This window comes from Capsicum annuum, chromosome 12 (assembly GCF_002878395.1).
Source record: "Capsicum annuum cultivar UCD-10X-F1 chromosome 12, UCD10Xv1.1, whole genome shotgun sequence".
In the NCBI taxonomy this organism is placed as follows: Eukaryota; Viridiplantae; Streptophyta; class Magnoliopsida; order Solanales; family Solanaceae; genus Capsicum; species Capsicum annuum.
The window spans coordinates 164939132-164947603 of NC_061122.1; positions in this window are offsets into that span (position 1 = coordinate 164939132).

Genomic DNA, 8472 nt, shown 5'->3' on the forward strand with positions numbered 1-8472 from the left:
ACAGTTTCAGGTACAAAAATAATTTCGAATGTCCTTTACGTTCCTGATATTGAAAAAAGTTTGTTAAGTATGGACAACTAATGGAAAAAGGATTTAAATTATTATTTGGATATAAATATTGTCGAATCTTTGATTCCACTAATCGTGTGATTTTACAAGTTTATATGAGAGATAAAGATTTTTATTTAATCTAACAAAAAATGCACACAAGTCACGCAAGAACAAAGATGAATTGACAGATTTATTCAAGAGGTCAAATTTAGTTGAAGTTGAGACAATTTCTGATCCAAGGAGGAGTGTTGAAGGTATGTCTCAGAAATAAAGTTGGAGTAGATAATTTTAGTAGTTTTAAATTATTAGAGTCCTATGTGACTTAGGAATTAGTTATTACTTTGTTATTTGAATAGGAATTAGTTATTCCAATTTAAATTTAAGTGTAGTTAGAAATTTAGCTATATATATATGTTTTGAGTTATTAATAAAATAATTCCCTTTTACAATACAATTGCAGTATTTTTCTTGAAATCTTTCTCTAATTTCAAAGCCAAAAACAACACATACACTATTAATGAATATTTTTAATACAAGGGGAAAAGTCTGAGCTTAATGCTTATGGTGCTTAAGTAATTGCTTGAACCAATAGGCTGACATTTTCAGATATCTCTCAAGTGTTTCGTAATCAACATAGGCTATACCAAATATAAAAGTGTAACCCAATCTCTATTCAAAGTTGTCTATCAATGATCATGCAAAGTAGCATGTGACATTAGCTCCTTCATCGACAAACTTCTTTAGTTAGGTCAAATAACTTTTGTAGTAATCAATACTTTTGGTGTCATTCAAAGATTCTGCAATGGAAATGTTTCCTACATAATCCATACCTAAATTTTATTTATTGTTAGTCCGTAGAGTGACTTTAAGTTGGTCAGGAAAAGTTTGACAAGTATACCATTTTCTATTAGAATGATGGTAGGATTTTCATAGTGTTCTTTTACATTGTTGACAGCTTTGTAGAGACCCCAAGTCATAATATAGAGCTAATAGGAGTGTGCATACACACATAAAAAATAGAAGTGGAATTAGCTAACAGTTAGGATATAGTACTTTTTGTTAGGATCAATTGGTGTGAATAGAAAATGAAAATTTGCTTGGAAGGGACACAACTCTTCGAGTAAAAGACACACTATTTTGGGAAAAGGTATGAATGTTTGGATGATTGTGATTGTTTGAAAAGGACACACTTTTTCGAATGGACAGACATGATTGTTCAGAAAGGATACACCTTTTCGGTGAACCACTGCCATCTTTCAAAAAGGACACTTAATGGCCATATAAACCTGTATTTTTCGCTGGTTTAGTATATTTTTTCTGCACTTGAAAACATTTCTTATCTTCTAAAATACTTTGTGTGATCATATAATTTTTGAGTGGGTATGAAGAGAATCCGATCTTTTGAGATACCACTATAGTTAGATTGTTAAGCCATTTTATCCTGGAAGGAAAATTCTGCAACCTTGGGTACTTGAGGGGAATTATTTCCTTAGGACACTCTGTGAATTTGGAGGACTTGGCTTTTTCTACTTCATCTAATTTTCTTTAAAATACTGAAAATACACTTCTTTGAAAGGTCATTTTTGATCTTGTGTTGAAGGTGTTGGAAACTCATAAGTGTTCTTAATTTATTCTTGAACTTGTGTTGAAGTTGTTTTTCCAAAATATAGATTTTTGTATACCCGATAACAACAATCTTGAGGAAATAAATGATTTTTTTTTTCATTTTCTTGTTTGGTGAAATTTTCTTTTCACTAAAGTTTTTTTTCCTGTAATCTGCATTGTTGGATTTTGGAGATTAAAGATTTAAACTTTCTACTCCATTTGAAATTAACAAGTGATTTAAAGAAATAAATCTTTATCACAAGTTAGAGGTCATTCGGTTGACGATTGGAAGTCATACAAACTTTATCATTAAACTAGAAACAAGGGGTGTTTAAAGTTGCTGCAACTTTATAAGTAGTATTTTGATATACTAAAATTTGTTGCCTTGTTGTGATAGGAAGATAACTACTGAAAGCCAAGTGAATGATACTGCAATGACTATGGCAGCAACTAATATTGCCACAACGAGTCGTACGAGTGCTCCATGGGCAATGACACCAGCAGAGAAACCCAAAAAATTCATGGGTGTTGATTTCAAAAAGTGGCAAAAGAAGATGTTCTTCTGGCTTACAACTTTATGTCTTCAAAGATTCACATTTGAAGAAGCTCTAGAGGTGCCCGAGGGAACATCGGACCAAGATAAATTTGTCGTTACAAAGGCATTGAAATACTCTCATTTTCTATGTAGGAATTACATTCTAAATGGCCTTCAAGATGAACTATACAATGTGTATAGTAGAATGGAGATGACAAAAGAGTTGTGGGGGGGGGCACTAGAAAGTAAATAAAAGACTGAGGATGATGGAACCAAAAAGTTCTTCGTTGCAAGATTCTTTGAGTTTAAAATGATTGACAGCAAGTCTGTTGTATCTCAAGTCCAAGAACTACAAATTATCATCCACGATCTGCTCACAGAAGGTAAGGTTGTGAACGAGGATTTTCAAGTCGCGGCAATAATAGAAAAGTTACCACCTATGTGGAAGGACTTCAAGAACTACTTGAAATATAAGCGAAAGGAGATGACAGTGGAAGATCTTATAGTAAGGCTGGACATTGAAGAAGACAACAAAGCCGCAGAAAGAAGGTAAAAAGGAAATTTTACAATAAGTGGAACAGATATTGTAGAAGGCGAACACAATAACTCCAAAAAGTGAAAGAAAGCTGGACATGAAAGCAATCAACCTAAGAAGAAATTCATAAGATGATGCTTTAACTGTGGCAAGATTGGCCCCAAGTCAATGGATTATTGTGTCCCAAAGAAAGGAAAATAGAAGGACCAAGCAAATATGGATGAGTCTAAGAAAAAAATGGATGATTTGTGTGCCATGCTATCTGAATATAACTTAGTGGGAAATCCTCGAGAATGGTGAATGGATTTCGATGCCACCCACCATGTTTATGCAAATAAGGAGTTATTTGCTGTTTTTGCTCTAGATCAAGGAGACGAGAAGTTATATATGCCTAACTCTGCAACTGCAAAATTTGAAGGAACAGGAAAAGTCTGCCTGAAAATGACATCAGGCAAAGTGTCGACTTTGAACAATGTCCTGTATGCACTGGGGTTATGAAAGAACTTGATCTTTGCATCACTTCTTGACAAAAATGGATTCATATGTGTATTTATTTCTGAAAAAATTGTACTTATTAAAGGAGAAGTGTACGTAGGGATAGGCTACCTCATAGAGGGCCTATTCAAAATGAATATAATGAATTTTGAAATCAATAAAAGTTCAGTTTCTTTTTACTTGCTTGAGTCTTATGATTTGTGGAATTAACAATTAGGACTTGTAAATTATAAAACACTATGAAAACTGATTAACTTAAAAGTTTTGTCAAGCTTTGAGTGCAATAAATTAAAATGTCAAATGTGTGTGGAATCAAAGTATGCTCATCATACGTATAAGTCCAGTGAAAGGAATTTAGATCCCTTAGACTTAATCCACACTGATATTTGTGATATGAAGTCAACACCATCTCGTGGTAGGAAAAATTATTTTACAACTTTTATTGACAATTGCACTAGATATTGTTATTTCTATTTGCTAAATAGCAAGGATGAAGTAATATATGTGTTTAGGCAATAAAAAATAGAAGTTGAAAATTAGTTAGTGTAATACCCCAAAAGTTTAGACATTTTAGGATCATGCTTCGAACTCATGAGTAATAAATTTTTAGTTCTTTGGTAGTGTTATGATCAAGGTTGATTCATATTAAGACCTCAAAAGTGTCCTAGTTAATAGACGAATCAAAACATTTCCTTACCGATTGAATTCTTGAGAAGGATATTGGTATAGTTAACTTCAAATGATCATATCTCACGTTATGCTATGAATTTATGAGCTTATGACTCACCAACAGATAGATAATTGAATTATATTACCAACGATACCAATTTTGCCTAAATCTGATATGAGAGCAAGGAGTTATGCCCATTTTACTCCAGCATATCAAGCTGGGAAATTGAGTGACGACATTCGTGATAAGCTGTCACAAGCGTGACGACTTATCACCAATGTCGTTATCCCTGCGCAGATTTCCAACCCCAATGACGACATTTTATGATAATTCATCACACCCATGATGTCTTATCACCAATGACGTCAACCTTAACCAAAAAATCAAGATTTTAAACTTTTGTGACGACGTTTCGTGATGACTTATTACCAGCTTGATGACTTGTCACGAATGTCGTCAGCCTTAGATTTTCAAAAACTGGGAAGCAGTTTAGTAAGGGTATTTTGGTCTTTTTTCTTCACTTTCCATTACTTATAACCCTCAAGGAGCGTATTATCTTTCATTCTCTTTAGTTAAACATCTCAAAAAGCTCTCTCATACACTCTCAACTATAAGATTAGGGTTTCCTCTCAAGATCATCTTCTCAAGAACAAGAATATTCTATCCCAAAGGGTTTAAACCTTTGTCAAGAAAAATCAAGAGCAAGCCGAAGGATTTCTACAAGAACCTTCAGAAACATTTGATCTCTTTCAAGATTCAATCACTAAGGTATACGTAGTGTTCATCCATGGAACTCTTTCAAATCATGTTTTAAATTATAAATTATGATTTCCTTGTTGTGTTATGACTATATTCATGTTGATGATTGTTGTTTGGATTCAAGGTTGTATCTTGATGTGTTTTTCATGAAGCATGTGAGTAGGTTATTTGAAACCCATGAATTTTGGATGGATTAAGATTTTCAAATTGATAAGTACACCTATGCCCAAAGTCATGCATGTAAGGTATTTGATAAAATGCCAAGAATGATAGAATCTATGTTTTTATGACATAATAGTGCTTAAATGACAAATCCATGTTCTATTCTTTATGACTGCACATGAACTCTATGTTATTGTTGTGCGTTATTGTTGTGATATAGAATGAGCATGATATTGAAGTAACACGAGTATATACATGTTGTGCACATCCCCTTCCATGTATAATATGTTGAGAAACAAGTGTAGTATGAAATCCCCTACTTATGATATTGTGAATTGTGGACTCTATTCTTATGATCAAGTCAGTCATATGTGTTAGTTTCCTTCCATTGAGTCCTGGGGGTAATTGTACCAAAAAAAGATATCTATTTACCTAGATCCATGTCATGTTATCATGATACTCTCAGTCAAGCAATGATCTATAGAACTCAGACAGTCATATGACTCAAGAAATCTCAAAAATCTCATGATCTTAGTTAATTCTCAAATAATAGTACTATTTCATCAGTCAACAAAAGTTAGTTACTCAGTCCATGTACAATCAGTTAATCAAGTTCAATCTCTTCAGATGGGAGTAGAAGTTAGCACAGAGTGAACCCAAGGATGGGAACTCACCTGCCAGATAAGAGTGTGATTCTTAGCAGTCATCCTTGTGTTTCAGAACTGCGTAGCCAGCGTAGGTTGAGATATCTTAACCTATTAGATTAGGGTTGATGAGGTGATTTGACCTTTCAGACCAGGGTCCCACCGTTCTCATTAGAGTAACCTGCCAGATAAGTGTCACTCACAGTTTGTCCTTACCAGTGGTGCGGTATTGACACCCTTCCAATCAGGTTATAGATTGGGCCCCATCTCAGCTATTATAGGATATTTGAGGCATGTCGGTTAAACAACTACCTCCCAAAGTTTCAGTCTCAGTCTCAGTAAAAGAACTCAGATAGTTCTTTAGATTTTAGTATACCAGGACTGTTAGATATAGTCAATTCAGTTAATGTACAAAACTCAGGTAGTTCCATCAGATTCAAGGCTATCAGACACAGTCATCCATGTTATTAGAAATCCCAGTATTAGTCATGTTAGATATCAATAAACCATGTATTAGCGTACAGATCTAGATATCACGTATTCACGATCTTAGTTACTATATATGCATGTTTGTACTCTCACGTTCATATTAGTCAGTCAGTTAGCACTGCTCATGCATGTTAGCCCTTTTGTATATAGCCTACCTCACTTGTATACTCAGTACTTTTAGTTGTACTGACGTATTTGCGCTATGGTGCTTTCGTTTATGTTACACCATAGGTTCAGAGCCACGAGTTTTAGATCAGTAGTAGCAGTTGGATTTTAGTATACAGAGTTGCAGTGAGTCCTCTTCATTCGAGGATGATATGATTATACTTCATTTATTTTCTTCAGTTGTCTTTCAGTTTATAGAGTTAGTTAGATACATGTTCCTTCAATTCCTTACTCAGACAGTATTTAGAGGCTTTCAGATTTAATTTAGATTTATTTCATACTTCAGCTGTTTTGGGTATTGTTACCCCATATGGATGTTATGATTTGTCAGATATTTTATTCAGTTGAACCTTATGGCCTATTGTTCATATTTTTTGTATTTTGCATGTATATTATGCAGTGTACAAGTACAGATATCAATCATGGGTTAGCTTGTGGTCCTTTGGGGTCATAAGCACCGTGTATCATTCCGTTTTAGAAAATCGGGGTGTTACAGTTAGAGAATAAGATCAAAACAATAAGAATAGGGATAAAGAATATGAATCTCCCTTTCTATAAATATGTATAGAGAATGGAATTATTCATCAAACTACGACCCCATATTCACCTCAATCTAATAGAATTGTGGAAAGGAAAAACTAAACCTTGAAGGAAATTAAGAATGTCTTACTAATAAGTTCAGGTTTACCACAAAACTTGTGGGGGAAGCTATCCTTTCGGCTTACCGAATACTTAATAGAGCTCCCCATAGTAAGAGATAATTAATTCCATATGAAAAAATGAAAGGAAGGAAACCCAACTTAAAATATTTCAAAGTGTGGGGGTTTTTAGCGAAAGTCCAAGTTCCTATGCCTAAAAGATTAAGGATAGGACCTAAGACTATGGACTGTATGTTCATATGATATGCTAAAAATATTTAACCATATTGGTTTTTAGTACATAAATCCGAACATCCAGATATCAATGAAAATGTGGTAATTGAATCAATTAATGATGAATTCCTTGAACACATTTATCCGTATAAAACTAGACATGAACAGTCTAGTGGGTTTTATAAACATTCTTGATATGACCCAAGTGAGGATGTATATAATGATGAGAATCCAAGACATAGTACACGTCAAAGAACATCAACTTCATTTGGATTGAATTTTGTAATATTTCTCTTAGAAATGAGCCTCAAACATTTAAATAAGCGATGTCGTCATCAGACTCATCCTTTTGGAAAGAGGCAGTTAATAATGAGATTGATTCAATATTAAGAAACTATACGTTGGAGTTGGTTGATCTTCCTCTAGGAAATATACCTTTAGGTTCTAAATGGATCTTCAAAAGGAAAATGAAAGCTAATGGTACTCTTGACAAATATGAGGCAAGACTTATTGTAAAAGGATTTAAACAAAAAGAAGGGCTTGATTACTTTGATACACACTCGCTTGTAACAAGGATAACATCAATTCAGATGTTAATTGCCGTGGAAGCAGTATATTGTTTTGAAATCCATCAAATGGTTGTGAAAACAACATTCCTAAATGGAGAATTGGAGGAAGAAATTTACATAGAACAACCTGAGGGTTTTATGGTTCCTAAAAAATAAAATAAGGTGTGTAAACTTGTTAAGTCACTTTATGGACTAAAACAAGAACCTAAGCAGTGGCATATGAAGTTTGACCAAACCATGTTGTCAAACAGGTTCAAGATAAATGAATGTGATAAATGTGTTTACATTAAAGACACTCCAAATAACCAAGTCATTGTTTGTTTGTATGTGGATGATATGTTGATCATCAGTAAAGACATTTCTGAAATAAATGCTATGAAATGAATGGTTGAGATCAATTTTGATAAGAAAGACCATGAAGTTAAGAATGTGATCTTGGGAATAAGAATCCATAGAAATCCACAAGGGTTGGCATTGTCACAGTCTCTTTATATAAAAAAGGTACTTGAAAAATTCAAGTATCTGGAATTTGGTATCGCCAAGACTCCATTGGACATGAGCTTTGCACTTCAAAAGAATGATGGTAGAAGTAACCCACAGTTGGAGTATGCAAGAGTGTTGGGATATTTACTGTATATAATGAATTATACACGACCAGACATAACATGTGCTATTAATAAGTTGAGTCGGTACACAAGTAATCTCAATAAAACTCATTGGATGGCAACAAAAAGAGTTTTGGGGTATCTTAAATACACTCATGACTATGCTTTGCACTATAATGAATATTCTGCCATACTTAAAAGATATAGAAAATAATGATTTATGTGAACATGTCTTGGTGAAGGTGAACCGCTTTATCATTTTAGAGAATTACATGGTGCTTGAATGTGAAATTGACCAATAGATACCTATTATCCT